Genomic DNA, 16,601 nt, shown 5'->3' with positions numbered 1-16,601 from the left:
CAGCTAGGGCTGTATAGATCACTCACCAGATGCCTCCCAGGTGTTCATGGGGGTGTTCCTAAGCTGGGACACTGGTTGGTTCTGCTTCCAGAGGCTGTAGCTGCTCCTCTTTCTCCAGACTCATCTCTTCTTTTAGTTCTAAAGGAGATGACCAGGCTATGTTATATGACCCACTTAGCAGATATTTTGAGTTGCTTCCAAAAAGGAACCTATGCTCAAAGGCTGAACATTAGTCTCCTTGTGTGTCAGCCTCTGCTGGCTGCTTTCCTAAGGAAGACTTCCCTAGTGTTCAGAAAAATATTACTTTCACTGATGTGACCATAATGAATTGAGCTTCCATATGTTTTGTTCTTTGAAAGAGGTCACGTCCAAAAAGCAAAGGTAAGAGCCAAAATTTAGTTGAAAGGCTTGAATTTCACATTAAGCTTGAATTTCTTGGCAACAGTGAAGATCATCAAACTCCTCAGTCCATGTGAGCATTTATAAAATTCTGTTTCCTCTGTCCACTTCCCAACATTGATAGACTAAGCCCTCATTTCTCACAAGCCCCTCAGAAAATGCCTTGAATCTTGGCTGTTCCTCATGATGCTCTCTGTTTTACTGGTACTGTGTATAATTCCTCTTGGGAACCCAGTGATTCTTAGACATTATCCTGCATCAGAGTCACCTGAGGGACTGTTAAAACACAGACTGTGGGACCCACCCCCAGAATTTCTGATGCAGCAGGTCTGAGGTAGGGCTGGACCATTTGCATTTGTAAAAGGTTCTCAGCTGTGCCTGTTCTCCTGGTCTTGAGACAGTACTTTGAGATCCACTGTTCTACAGGTTCTAACTGAGGACACTGGAAGGGCAATATAGTCCCTGTTTGTGAACCATGGACCTGGACAATGATTACCTTTCCAGGAGGCAGAGCACAAGCATAGACATTTGCAACAAGAGCTTTAATTTCCTTTTCCTCTCAGGCAAGTGTCTTAGAACAGAAAGCAACAAGTTCCAAGAGGAAATGAGCCTGCACATATCCATTCAGTCTCAATCAGTGTAAGTATTAGACCATCTCTGAATCAACTAGTATCAAGTTCAGTGGGATATGACAGCAAAAACTCCAATAAAAAAGTGGCTTAAAGCAGACAGAAGTTTGCTTCTCTCATATGAAGTCCAGAGGTAGACAGTCCAGAACCGGTGCTGTGGCTTTGTGGTCTTTCTGAGGACTCAAGCTTCTATCTTTTTGCTCCTCCATCTTTAGCAGGTGAGTTCTAGTCTTGAGGGCACCCTAAGCTCCAGGGCCCCTGGAGCTCTGGATGTCACTGGACTTAGAAGCAAATGGGAGAAGGCAAAAGAACTCTTCCCCTTCTTCAGTCATCTTCTTTTAAGAGGCCTATATCTGCTTACATCTCATTAACCAATGTGTAGTCACATGGCCACACCTCACTGCAAGACAGGTAATGCAGTGCAACCTTAATAACATTGGAAGGAAAGAAGGGATATTGACCAGCAAAAAGTAGTTTGTGTCATAATCTCAAATCTCCAAATCTTTGGGCAGTCCTTAGTGGTGAGTTGGGTTCATCCAACACCTGTGGAAAACCAGAGTCATATGGCTGTATGTTTGTCTTATTTTACTATATTGGGAACAAACTCAGAAATACAGTCTCCAGCTTGGACCACAAAGCCCCCCTTATCAGAAGTGAGCAGCTGTGTCTTCCCACACATTGCAACCTAGTCTAGTTTCAAGGGGTGAGAGCATGCCTGCACAATTTCTGGTAGTCTCTCTCTTATGGCTGCAGTTCTTGAGTGGATTCTGTGCGTTGGTGGTTTCTACATCAAGTAGTCTCTTTTTAATTTGGGGGATCCTCAGAGTAGTGATGGGGGTGTTGGGAGGGATAAAGGTCTTGTAATTTCTGACTGTCAGTTGCCTTCAAATGAACTCATGTAGATGCTCTGAGCCTCCCAGTGTTGTTACACTGTGCCCTTGTGGATAGCCCATTGCAGTAGTTATTCTGGTGTGAACATGGAAATTCCCTCTGCCACTGTCCTGGATGCAAGGTTGTAAATTCTGTGGGTGAAACCCAGTCACCAAGAGCTCTTCCATATGCTCTTTCTAGGCCAGAGAGGCAGTCCTTAGCAGATGGCAGAACTGTACAAAGACATCATGTGTATCCATTCCAATTCATACAGGCTCTCAGCTGAATGGGGACTTTGCCGTGATATCTCAGCTTTAGTCAGCAAATCTTCCATCAATGCAATGGGGAGGGCCCTTGTTCTGACCCTCAGGGCCCTCTCAGGACCACCCCTTTCAGTCACCCTCTTTCTCTCTTCCCTTTCAGAAGGCCCCCACTTGCACTGTATTGTATTCTAGGTTCTTCTCCCTCACCCCAGGTCCCTCCTCCCCTCTGCCCCTGATGTAAACTCAGGCATGGCTTGGGGCAAGTTCTCTTTGAGCTTATACTCTTGGTGCCCTTATCTTTTGGGTGTCCCCAATACTTGAGAGTCATCTGTAGTGTTCTCCTTAACCCTCTTGAGACACTTTTTCCATGGACAAAGGCATCCGTTCCTATGACACTAAGCCTAACTTCCATTAATAAACCCAACTATTCACCACCAGGAGCAGCTTTGGCTTGGGCAGTAAGTACCATGGAGAGAGCCAAGTGAACCTTGGGTCCAGCACCACAGAGAGTTCCAAGACTGTACCTACTTGGCAGTCTGTCTGGTCTATTTTTATCTGATATGAAAAAGGCAGATTTAGGTTTTATGAAGCTGGAAACTCATATAATTTGGGGAGTCCTCTTTAATACAAAATGAAAACTTTTTAATTAAAATTAGGTATAAAAATAAGGGATTTTTTGAATGAGAAAAGTTGACAACTATCATAAACATTATGAAATCCAGAAAAACAACATCATCTTTGTATTAATTACTCTCTGATGGTTTTTGCCTACTTGTTTTGGTTGCATACTCTTTGATCATCTCTTTATTAGATGACAACATTTATATCATTTTCTATTCATAAAATTTAAGTGTAATTTAGTCACATAGTTAATAAAAATGTGTATTTTATTATTGAACATTTGGACTCAGCACCAATGAAAACAGAATCCTCCAATTACGGTTTTACAGATATGATGACTGGAAGATTGTTTTCACAGACTAGCACCTGGCTCCATACACATCCAACTTTGTTTCTCCAGCACTGTGCACATTGCCAGGCACTGTAGGACATTTTAATATGATGATATGATATGATCTCTGGCCCTCTCTCTGCCTTTGTACATAATGCTGAGTGAACAACAGGAGTATTCCTGGAAGGACATTGTAATATCACTGTATAATGAAGCAATGGCACACACTCATGTGAAACCCACTGAACCAAACTGAGTGTCTGTCTAACTTAACCTCCCCTCCGTTGGATCCCCAAAGTGTTCCTGGCAGTTGAGTGCTACCAAGCATGTAAGAAGGTGTGGTAGAGGAGATGTTAGGGTGGAGAGATGCTGCAGGCTTATCCAATTTGGGGCAAATAATTTACTTTTCCAACTTTTCCAAAAACATAAGATCTTGTGAACACATTTCTGAGATCCAAGTGAGAGAGAGGGGCTTGGAAAGTGCTGGATATGACCCACATTTATCTATTTATCATCATAGGAAGATATTTTTCAGTTTTACAAGACTTAAGCCTGTAATGCAGAGAACCAGAGATTTCTGAGGTCCCTGTTTTCAAACGATTTCATGTGCTCTCTGGAGCATTCAGGTCACTCTTTAGATGGGTGGCTGTTACCCCTCCATTCAAGAATCTCTTACTGGGACCTGACTATGTGGTAGAGGCACTGAGGGCACAGTTTGGCATCAATAACGAACCAGAAACATTTTGTCCTCACAGTCAGGTGGAGAAGACTAAAATAAATCAACCAGGCATGGTGTGTGATAAGGTATAATTAAGGTATTAAGGGATCTGTGGGTTAATAAATATTTGTAATTGCTGCTTCAGCCTCCGTTGCCCTGAGCTCCCTCCAATAATTCCCTGATTTTGTTTTATGGAAAGTGCCCACTTCATGATCAAACACAAGGTTTGGGTGCCTACACTCCTAGCCTGGGGTGGGCCCAGATAAACAAGCCAGGCCACATGGCCCTTATCACTCATTCCTCTGGCTATAGTGACTATCTCTGGGACAGGCACACAGGTCATGTGAGGAGTCTATTTCTAGGGTTTCTGGGAAAGAGGGATTCCTCTTTTGTGAGGAAGCTTATTGGAGAGACACCCTCTTGTCCCCTGGAAAGCATGACATGAGAATGTGAGGCTGGCAGGTGCCACAGTCATTTGTAATTATGAGAGAAACAACTGGAGCTGTTCAGAGAACATGGTAGGGATCTTCAAGATGAATCAGACGACAGGGGAGGCAGAGGAGAAGGAAATGGGGTCCTTGGCATTATCATTGGAACCACTTGATCAGGCCTCACCTGAAGGCTGATTTACTCATGGACTTTCCTAGGGACTGATGAGTAGGAGGCTTATTTGAATGGACAAGATATAGAAAAGGCATCCTTTTATCATGAATTTTTAAAATAAATGCACTAAAGTGCAGAGACCAACATAACAAATTCTGTGTCCACCCCAGAACTAACAATATGCTATTATGCTTGATTCAAATATTTTAATTTTTTTATGAAAGAACACATGACAGATGGAATTTGGTCTCTATTGTAGCATTTCTCAGTTTGATTTCCCTCCCTCTCCCCTTCCAGAGGCAGCCACTAATGAGAACTTAGTATGTATCCATGCCATTTATGTTTTTGTACTTATACTAAATATCCATCAACATTATTTAGTATGTGTGACTGTGTGCTTTTAAGTTCCATCAATGGCGTCACACTAGATCTATCATTCTGCCTTTGTTTCCTAAGTAATTCTATGTGCTACTTATTTATTCATACTTGTACATTTACATCTAGATGATTCCCTTTTAATTGTATAATATTACATCATAGAAACATGCCAGGCATAGTCATTGTCCTCCTTGTGGAAACGTATGTAGTTTCCATTTTGAACTTATTTCAAACAATGTCTTATGAAGATCTGGTTATTACACGTGCAGGAGTTTCTCTAGACTTAGAATTGAAAGAGTTGGATCCAAGGGTGTGAAATTTTCAACAATTCTCAGAGAAGAAGGAAGGAGAGGTGGATAGCATTTCGTTTTTACTACTAAGGGATGCCTCACTGTGTTTCTATTAATGCTTATCATTTTTTGCCTTAAATTCCATTTTGTTTGATAGTAATATAGTTGCAACAATTTTCTGGTTAATGTACACATGGTGTTATCTATTTCTACCCATTCACTTGCAATTTTTTGCCTCTTTATTTTTTTAACTGTGCAATGACATACAGAAGTTTATTCAGTTTATACAAGTAATTTCTCAAATTTATAAAGTAAAAAGCTAGACTTCCAGAGGAAAAATTCCTTACATTGGTATCAAAATATCTTCTAGCCCCCATAAATAATCTGCAATCACTTGATAGAAAACATTTCCACAACCACATAGGTCATGCAGACTTTTAAAATGCTATTGTATTCAGTTTGTTTCAAACTGAGCAAAACAATGCAACTTTTACTTCTTTACACATTTCACAATTGTACTTATATTAATGTTCCTTCTCATTTCAACTCATCCCATTACCAATAAAACAGGAGTGAGATAAGAGGGGAGAAGATCCTTGAGTGCTTCTAATTTTCCTTGAAATAAACTAATAATTCATTAAAATTTTAAATAAGTCATTATAAGGATAATAAAAGCCTCAAAGACTTTTTAAAATAAAATTATACAGTAAATAAGTAAATAAGCATTCAAATGTTAGTAACCTAACAGGCCCTAATACAGCTTTCAGATAGTTTCATATTAGCAGGGAAATATTAGCACAGAAAAGAAGTTTCCCAAGAGGGACTCATTTTAAACATAAATCATAGCTTAAATTACTACTATATAGATTATACTGAGCAAAGACAGAAAGAATGAATGTTTTCCTCCGTTCATGAACTGTGTAAGGCTACGTTACAAAGTCAGATAATGGACTGTAAATCACCTACCATATTGATCAATCATGTTTATTTAAAGTTTTCTTAACATTAGACATTTTTAATGGGGGTAGGAAAAAAGTAAACAACCATTTCACTTCTTCTGTTCTTCTACTCTAGCCACATAAGCCAGTTGTAATGGATGATACAGGTTTCAGCTGCAATTTGTAAATATTCCAAGAGTTGCCATAGTCCCAGGAACCAGAGAAAACTGCCACCCACAAATAACATACCAAAGTAAACATAAATACAGTATGATTCTAATTTTTTTTGTACAATCCCAGACAGCCTCAAATAATTTTATAAATACCTTATCAAAAAGGAATTTAAAAAGTTATCAAAACTATTTAAAGCATTTAAATGCAGAGTGCTCAAATTTCCTTCCATCAGGCCAGAAATCATCACAAAAATTATGATCACAGTTACAAACAGAATGAGTGGAATGTTTAAGTTTAGGACAACCGACCCCATGAAACTTCTAAAAATGCAATCATTTACTCAAATATGCTGTAATTAGAAATGGCGATAATAAAGGAAGCAAAACTAAGCTTGCAAGTGAAATTTCTAGAGGCTGGTGGAAACCATCTCATCCCATATTGCAAATGCAAAAAGAAAAACAGTCCTTATAGAGTTAAGAGTACTCTGGTCATTGTTGTTCATTTGGTCCTGCAAGGTGTTAACCACCTTCACTTCCCGTATCACAAAATTAGCCACAGGAGGAGCCGATGGATCTTGTTCATTATGAGGACTGGTTGGCTTTTCAGGTACATCGGATCCTCTTCAATTAGGAGGACTCAGTAGGAACAAGATCACTGCAGTCACCACTCAGGCCATCAAGATCATAGTATCACTGATGCCATTATCATCACAGGGTCCTGGTCATTCTTGCAGGCATCTGTGTCTGTGCAGCAGAACTGGGGCTGCCACAACAGACTGGTCGGCCTTCTCATCGCATATTTATGAGAACAAACATATTCATAGGGATCAAGCCCACTTTCTGCCATGATTACCCAGCTTGATTTTACTTGACTGTTTAAATACTTCTGGAGGCTGGGAAGTCCAAGATCAGGGAATTGGCAGATCTGGTGTCTGAAGAGGACTTGCTGTCTGGTTCATAGATGGAGCCTTCTCACTGTGTCCTCTTATCTCTTTATATTTTAGATATATCTTTTCTACATATTGCTGAAAAAATTCTTTTAATCCAAACTGATAGCCTATGTTTAGATGGGCATAATTAGTCTATGGTTATTCACTGCGACTGAGGACATTTTGAACTTATTTCATTATCTTACAGTCTACATGCCATGCCTTTGTTTCAACTCTTTTTTTTTTTTTTTTTTTTTTTTTTTGCCTTCCATTGCATTATTTCCCTTCCCTTTCTTTTACTGATATGGCAAACATACATTCTATTCTAATTGTGTTGTTTACCTCTGCAATTTTAACAAAATACCTAATTTTATGTTTTTCCATAAAACTTTAAAGTTGATCATCCTTCTTTCCTTCTCCAAAACAAGATACATACTTAAGCATGTGTAACTTTCTCCAATATTCACATTTCCAGAATCTGTTATTGTTGTCTACTCTTTTAGACACACCTTATTTAAAATTCTAAATATAGTTATTATAATTGTTTGTAGTTTGAGCTTATTGAGCTCTATCAATATGCTTCTTTGCTTAAAATATTTGATTTCTAATCTTGCCTTATTGTCGAAATGAATATTTTAAAGTAGATCTGTGTAGGGAAGAACACTCCGTCTTTATAGGATTACGTTCAGAAAGTGGTTATGTATTTCAGTTAGGCAGATATTTTCTTTCAGTACTTTTACACTATGATTGCTACTGACATTGTTTTTGAAGATAAAAATAGTCTGACACTTTTTTTCCTTCTTTGGTTGCCTTTAAGCTTGGTCTTTATTATTGATGTACAGTTTCATTCTTACCCTGCTTGGCACATGTTACGCTTTTGCCAATCTGTTCATTCAAGTCTTTAATTCTGGAAAATTCTTTACCCGGATATATTTGAATGATGCCAGTTGACAACAGAAATCTAGGGTGTGGATGTAGGAGGAAACCAGTGGAGTATAGTGACAGGGAAGCCAAGAAAGAGTTTCTAGAAGGAGAGGACAGTCATTTGGATTAAATGCTGCTAATGGTCTATGAAGAGTGGAACGGAAACCAACAGCTGGCTGAGAGGAAGGTGGCTGGGTCATCTCTTGCCCCAGGCTTGAGAGAAGAAGGCTTGAGGGTCTCCATCCTTGGCTTTGACTGGGCATCCCCAGGACTGACTGGAGCCCTATCCCTGTTTGGAACCTCACACTCAGCTTGGAGGAGACGTCTGCATGCCCTGTAGCCTGTGTGAGACCCACGCTGCACTGAGCCTCTTGGCAACACCAGGCCTGAGTTTGGGCCTGGTGTGCAGGGCAGTGTTATATAAACCAGAGTAGCTTTCCCCAGGAGGGTCCAGGATTCATTCTGGCTCCCCAGGGGTTGTAGACCTAGAAGTCATCTGACAGTGGTGAGACAGGGAACTGGTTGGTCCTTTTGCAGTCCACACTTATCTTCGCAGTTAGGGGCAGGCTCCACACCTTTAGGAACCAGGGGGCCACTCTCACCAAAGCCCAGGCCTCATCCCAGGCTGCCCCATGGCTCCAGAGCTGAGAACCAGGCAGCAGAAATGACTGGGTGAGGAAGAGCTGGCAGCTGGCTTGGAGCAGCATGGCTCAGTTGGGGGTCTTCTGTTGCCCCTAGGATCCACTGGGAGTGGCCCCAGGGTTGGGAGAGGCCATGGAGAGTTCTCCCATGAAAGTCCAGTCCTGATCCTCATTCTCACTTCCTGGCAAAGGAGTAAGCAGGTTCCAGGCCTCACACTCAAGCCCTGGAAATGATGGAGTGGCAGTAGAAAGGCCCCTCCCTGGGAAAGGAACCTGGCAGTTTTCAGTCCTTATTTGCTCCCAATGTGTCCGCAACTGGTGGGTTCTTGGTCTCGCTAACTTCAAGAATGAAGCTGTGGACCCTCGCGGTGAGTGTTACAGTTCTTAAAGATAGTGTATGCGCCGTTTGTTCCTTCAGATGCTCAGATGTGTCTGGAGCTTCTTCCTTCTGGTGGGTTCATGTTCTCGCTGACAGGAGGTAAGCTGCAAACCTTCGCAGTGAGTGCTACAGCTCTTAAAAGCAGCATGGACCCAAAGAGTTTGCAACAGCAAAATTTGTTGCAAAAAGCGAAAGAACAAAGTTCCCACCACTGTGGAAGGGGACCCCAGCAAGTTGCACCCGGTGGCTTGGGCAGCCTACTTTTATTCCCTTATCTGGCCCCACCCACATCTTGCTGATTGGTCCACTTTACAGAGAGCCGATTGGACCATTTTGACAGGGTGCTGATTGGTGCATTTACAAACCCTGAGCTAGACACAGAGTGCTGATTGGTGCATTTACGATCCCTTAGCTAAACATAAAAGTTCTCCAAGTCCCCACCAGACTCAGGAGCCCAGCTGGCTTCACCTAGTGGGTCTTGTATTGGCGCCGCCCCAGGGAGTTGCCTGCCAGTCCCATGCCCTGCACCAGCACTCCTCAGCCCTTGGGTGGTTGATGGGACCTGGCGCCATGGAGCAGGGGGTGGCGCCCATAGGGGAGGCTCGGGCCTCGCGGCAGCCCACCCGGGGCCGGCGGGGGGAGGCTCGGACATGGTGAGCTGCAGGTCCCGAGCCCTGCCCCGGGGCTAGGCAGCTGAGGCCCTGCGAGAATTCGAGGGCAGTGCAGGCCAGCACCCTCTGCAGCTGTTGGCCCGGGTGCTAAGCCCCTCACTGTCCTGGGCCGGCAGCGCCAGCTGTCCACTCCCTATGCAGGGGCCCGCAGAGCCCTCGCCGGCCAGAACTCTCGCTGACCCACGAGAGCTGCGCGCAGCCCGGGTTCTCGCCTGTGCCTCTCCCTTCACACCTCCCCGCAAGCAGAGGGAGGCGGCTCTGGTCTCTGCTAGCCCAGAGGGGGCCTCCCACAGTGCTGTGGCGGGCTGAAGGGCTCCTCAAGCACGGCCAGAGTGGGCGCCGAGGCTGAGGAGGCGCCGAGAGCGAGGGCTGCTAGCACATTGCCACCTCTCTCCAAGACACAATTTTGCTGCAAAGGAGTCCTCCCACCAGAGTGAAAGGGATACAGAAGAAAGGATTAGGTTGGGAACGGAATGATTTCTATCTTTGGGGGGAATTTAAGGAAACACCACTCTATGTCGCCCACTCAAGCAATCAAAATATCAGACCCAGCCCTGGTCCTCAGAATGTCCCTCTTCAGCTTTGACTGGCCCCCCAGTGACTGGCTGGAGCCCCATCCGAACCACATACTCAAGTCTGAGGAGAGGTTTGCATGCCCTGTGGCCTATGGGAGGCCCAGGCTGCACTGAGCTTCTCAGCAACACCAGGCCTGAGATTGGGCCCGGCCCACAGGGCAGTGTGAAAGGAAAAAAAAAAATGCTCGGGACCTCCAAATCACTGGCTGAAGAGAAAAGTGAAGCTGGGAACTGGGGGCAAACTTGTCTTATTTTATTGCTAAATGAGATAGCTACAAAGATTTAAGGAAAAAAAATAAATAAATAAACTCCCTCTCTCCCTCACAATTTGATTTGCCCACTGGGAAATTCCTTGTGGGGCCCCAGTGTCTCAACCCTAAAACAATTCTGTTGAATTTCACCCCGACAAAGTACACTGATAGCTTCTCTTCATAGGAACGGGACAAAGAACAGGACTCAAAGTCATCCCTCTGCTCCCCCGAGACAAATGCATATCTGATTGCTTCCTCTGCCCTATGTTTATTTTATCTTCTGTAAAAGCGCAGATCTACTGAGCTAGATGAAAGCATAAGTGACTGTTTCTCTTCCCCCTCTCGCATAGAGAAAAGCTGATCAGATTCATAAGAATGCGACTGTTTGCCTCTTACGTACCCACACCTTTTAAAAATGTCTTCCTCTTTCCCCATTAGCTGCCCTTTCCCCTCTAAATATTGAAGTCCTCAAAATCATCTTTGGAGAAAGGCACAGACCTGTCTCTCGGGCATGAGTCCTTAACCTTGACAAAATAAATGTCTAAATTGAGACCTATCGCAGGCACTTTTTGGTTTACAGCAGCAAACCTGGAAGCACAGAAAGGCAGATCCCAAGCAGAGGAACACTTACAGCGGGCCGTGACCCAACCACAGTCACTTAGCGTGAGTGGCGGGTGAGGCAACAGACAATAGAACATGTCTGAAACTCAGAGCCACTTCCTCCCCCAACCAAGCTGCCCCTCAACAAGTTCCCCATCTTGGTTTCTTAGGGCAAAATTCAGCGTCTGGGTCTGCACTGCCCTCTTCTGGTCATTCGGTTGTTAACACGAGCAGCCAAGAGCTCCCCTTTGGAAATAGCAGTTCTTCCCAGTTTCGATTTTTCTGCCAACCAGGCTTGTTTCCACACAATGACTCATAAGTGAGATAATGAGGGGCAAGAACAAGTTAAAATATTTACTATAATTTACATTTGGAGGAAAAACTTTAGTCTTACATTGCCTGTAGAAAGAATGTGACCTACAGAGGATTTTGCAGTGGTTTAACCCTTTATATTTCTTTTTGATAAAGCACACATTTACTTTTTTTTCTGATCATACAGAAAATTTATTCCTTGAGACCACATAAATGTAAGAAGCATGGCTTTGGTGTCATTTAGAAAGTGAACGTGTGTCTAAGAATTTTCACACTAAATTGTAAACACTAACATAGCTGATCCATCCATCTTCGGCTTTTCATTGAGATATTTACTAAGTCCATCATCCGATGCTTTTGAGGACATGAAAATTAAAGAGATAAGAATCTTGATCCCAAGACGCTTTATTGTTTTTAAGAAAGTTAGTAAAGACTCTAAAAGCAGGCAAACAGGGAAATGCATCCTCGCTGAAGCTGATAGTGCCAGGACCAGGTGCCTTCCCCAGTCCAGCAGCTGCAGGTTGGGTTGCTAAGAGCTTACCTGCCCTCTTCTGCAGACAATTGTTGGCAGAATCCTGAGGGGTAACATTACCCCCTTCACCCTTCTCATCCAGGGTGGCCAGTAGCCAGTGACTGAGGGGTGTAGGGGTAACACTGCCCAGCCACCTTGCTTCTGGGTGGGACAACCTCTGTGGTTCACATCAGTGCCTCCTGCTGAATCAGCATAAGGCTGATTCTTCTGAGGCCTGGCTCCTTCCTCCACCTGTCCCTGCTTCCTCACTGCCCTTCGGTGTCTCCCAGTGCACTCCTTCTGTAAGTTCCCTGCTCAAGGATCTCTACTTCAGGCTCTACTGCTACAGAATCTAGACAAAAACATGTGCCATCAACAAGGCCCAGAAAAGATAAGATCCAGTTTCAGGATTAGGGAAAACTTGCCTTGAAGGTCAGGTTAGATCTGGGCATGGAAGAACTGTTCATCTAGCCCACTGACACATATTGACTGAGTGCCTTCAATGAGCTGGGCACTCTTTTAGGCCTTGGGGCATAGCAGCAGATATGACAATCTTGTTATCACTGGCACAATAATTCTAGCAGAGAGGGAAAAAAACAGGAAATAAACAATGGAGAATAAGATGAATTCAGTTAAGTTCCTTTCTTTTTTTTGGAGACAGGGTCTCACTCTGTCCCCCAGGCTGAAGTGCAGTGACTGGATCACAGCTCACTGCAACCTCAACCTCCTGGGCTTAATTGATCCTCCCACCGCCTCCTGGGTAGCTGGGATACAGGTGTGTACCACCACACCCGGCTAATTTTTATTTTTATTTTTTGTAGAAATGGGGTTTCTCCATATTTCCTAGCCTGGTCTGGAACTCCTGGACTCAAGTGATCCACCCACCTCAGCCTACCAAAGTGCTGGGATACAGGTGTGCACCACCACACCCGGCTAATTTTTATTTTTATTTTGTGTAGAAATGGGGTTTCTCCATATTTCCTAGCCTGGTCTCAAACTCCTGGACTCAAGTGGTCCACCCACCTCAGCCTACCAAAGTGCTGGGATCACAGGTGTGGCTACTGTACCCGGATAAGTTATGTTCAGTAGTGAAAATAAAATATGGCAACCAGCTACTGTCACCAGATCCATTTTCCTACAATTCTCCAAAAACTTACCCTTGAGAAATTAGGTGATTCATATATCTAGTTATAACCATTGGAACCTTTCTCCTGTCATAATTCTTCATCTCCAATGGTGCTGGCTCAGTCAATGTCAGCTTCCATTGAGTTCCTGCTGAGGATACTCACTTTAAACCATGGCGTTGACCACCAAACATTTTTCAAATACTTACTCTACAGTCTGTATTTGGGGCCTGGCATAGTGGCTCACACCTGTAATCCCAGCACTTTGGGAGGCCCCAGCAGGAGGAGCCCTTGAGCTCAGGAGTTTGAGACCAGCTTGGGCAACGTAGTGAGACTTCATCTTTATCGCACACACACACAAAAAAAGTAGTCGGGCGTGGTGGTGCATGCCTGTGGTCCCAGTTACTTGGGAGGCTGAGGTGGGAGGATCACTTGAGCCTGGGAGATGGAGGTTGTAGTGAGCTGAGATTGCAGCACTGCACTCCAGCCTAAGTGACAGAGTAAGAGTCTGTCTCAAAAACAAAACAAAATAAAACAAGGCAAAACAAAACAAAAAACAAAACCTAAAATAAACCAAAGTCTGTAGTTGGGATCTTGAAGCATTCTCTGAGCTTTCCATATAACATTACATCCATTGAAGCATTTTGTTTGGGTTCTGGACTCACTGCAGAGAGGCAGCCTTCTAAAGCAGTGGTTCTCAATCTTTTTGGCATCAGGGACTGGTTTCATGGAAGACAATTTTTCCATGGACTGGGTGGCAGGAGGATGGTTTTGGGATGAAACCATTCAACCTCAGATCATCAGGCATTAGATGCTTGTAAGGAGAATGCACCTAGATCCCTCACCTGCACAGTTCACAATAGGCTGGAGCTCCTGTGAGAATCAAATGCAGCTGCTGATCTGACAAGAGGCAGAGCTCAGGCGGTAATGGTTGCTTACCTGCCACTCTCTTCTGCTGTCTGGCCCAGGTCCTCTGGTCTAAAGGACCAGGGATGCTGTAGTCCCTGTCCTTGCTGGCAACCAATACCTGTGGCTGCCCAAGAGATGCTCCTGGGACAAAAGAACTGTGCCTTTGAGAGAGCCCAGGGTCGATGCATCCTGTATAGCTGCTCTCTTGATTCCATTCTCCGTGCCAATGTCCTACAACCATACTGTCCTTTGATCCCATAAGCCTTCCTAAGGCCTGTAGCCTCAGAAGAGAAAATGTCCTTTTTTTTGGCCTATAAGCCTGGTGGCAGGCTTCCTATGCCTCATGGGCACAGCAAAATCCCATTACACAGGCGTTAACCAGTGAAGCTGGTGGAAATAAGTGAACTCCAGGGTCCTCCACAATGCCCACTTGCCCTTTCCTTCTTAGGATCCCAATAGCCAGGCCAGAATCCTCTCTCTATTCAACAGGCCTCTAGCTTTCCAGCCATTGTGCCTCAGTTCAGCCTGTTCTCCCACTCAGAGGCTGCCTGGTAGAACAGAAAGGCACCCCAAAGTGTGTAACTTAGGGCAAATGACTTCTCCACAGAAATCTTGCATACAGCGTCCAGCTCCTGTCAGTATACAGTAGGTGCTCAAGATACTTCATTCTCTAGCTCTCCACATTACAATAGACAAAATGTTTGTGGCCCCCTCTCCACCCAAATTCGTATGTTGAAACTTAACTGCTGCTGAATGGTATTAGGAGGTGGGGCTTTTGGGAGGCAATTAGGTCATGAGGGTGAAGCTCTCATGAATAGAGTTAGTGTCCTTATCAGAGAGACCCCACAGAGCTCCCTTCCTCCTTCTTGCCTTGTGAGGACACAGAGAGAAGACGGCCATGGATGAGTCAGGAAGTGGACCCTCACCAGACACCTTGATCTGGGACCTCTGCAGGCACCTTGATCTTGGATTTCTCAGTTTCCAGAACTATGAGAAGTGAATTTCTGTTGCTTATAAGCCACCCGTTCTCTAGTATTCTTTAAAGCACCCTGAATGACATCCGTCTTCCACCCAGTCCACTTTTGAAAAGTCTTCCTCTGTTCCCATAACCTAACAGCCCACCTTGCAAATCTCACCTCCTCCAAAGAGGCTCCTGTGGTTACTCTGATGCAGACTGACCTTAGAGTTGAAGTTATTTTTCTCTAATTTGTGTGGGATAGGATCTTCCTAACGTAAGACTTAACAACTCTACAAAATTGCACGTTCCTTTTTTTAACACTTGGGTTGTCATTAAGGCTTTTCCAAATATTCTGATCCTTTTCTTTCAGGGAACAGTGTTGGATGACTTTGGCCTGAGGTCCCTGAAGTTGGGTGTGACCATGTGGCATGCTGTGGTCAATGAACAGCAGAAAGCTGAGCCACTTTGTTGCTGAAACACTAAAAATCTGTGTATTTGGCACGCTCTTGTTCCCTCTGCTGGAGCAAAGAACAATGTGCACATGTAATTTGAGCCAGAAATAACCTTTTTCAGCACAATGTAGCTTGACTGTTGTACCTAGTTTACTCTCCTGAGATGAAATTGATAGTATCTATGTGTCTGTATATGTGTCTGTATGTGTATGCATATATATTACTTAATTTTTCAAAGGCATTATAATGATCTAACTGCAATATAAAGGGGAAAGAGGGAGCATTAAATTGTAATGACCTATATTCAATAAGTAAATGCTCTCATCTGAAAACACAAGGAGGCATAAGGAAGTAGATGCTTGTACCTACAAATCTCTTTTTTTTTTTGAGATGGAGTCTCACTCTGTCTCCCAGGCTGGAGTGCAGTGGCGCCATCTCGGCTCACGGCAAGCTCTGTCTCCCAGGTTCACACCATTCTCCTGCCTCAGTCTCCCGAGTAGCTGAGACTACAGACACCCGCCACCACACCCGGTTTGTATTTTTAGTAGAGACGGGGTTTCACCATGTTAGGCAGGATGGTCTCAATCTCCTGACCTCGTGATCTGCCTGCCTCGGCCTCCCAAAGTGCTGGGATTACAGGCGTGAGCCACTGTGCAGCCTTGTACTTACATATCTCATCACCTTAATGCAGCAGTTGCAAGTGCAGACTCTTACCCATGTGCCAGTGACCCAAAGGCCACTGTTGTCGCTGACATGATTACCCGAAAATATGAACATGTTAGGAAAGTTTTTGACAAGAGAGAGTTTAATCCTCCCTTAATTGGCAAAGCAGTTACATTCCTGGGAAAATGCAGTGGATTTGAAACTATGCCCCAAATACTTTGCATTTAAGTATAAACAGGAGTTGTATTCTTTTTTTTTTTTTTTTTTTTCGTTTTGAGACGGAGTCTTGCTCTGTTGCCCAGGCTAGAGTGCAGTAGTGCAATCTCAGCTCACTGCAACCTCTGCCTCAAGGGTTCAAGCGATTCTCCTACTTCAGCCTCCCATAACCCCTGTAGCTGGGATTACAGGCGTGTGCCACCACGCCTGGCTAATTTTTGTATTTTTAGTAGAGACAGGGTTTCACCACGTTGGCCAGGCTGGTCCTGAACT

The 16,601-nt window shown here is 44.0% G+C and overlaps 1 pseudogene; it reads right to left on the bottom strand.

Moving 5' to 3' along the window:
- Positions 1 to 6,249: 6,249 nt before the first annotated feature.
- On the bottom strand, positions 6,250 to 7,254 carry LOC135969894 (small integral membrane protein 14 pseudogene; annotated as a pseudogene).
- Positions 7,255 to 16,601: the final 9,347 nt, after the last annotated feature.

Source organism: Macaca fascicularis, chromosome 3 (genome assembly GCF_037993035.2).
Source record: "Macaca fascicularis isolate 582-1 chromosome 3, T2T-MFA8v1.1".
NCBI lineage: Eukaryota > Metazoa > Chordata > Mammalia > Primates > Cercopithecidae > Macaca > Macaca fascicularis.
This window is presented reverse-complemented; position numbering and strand designations above follow the sequence as displayed.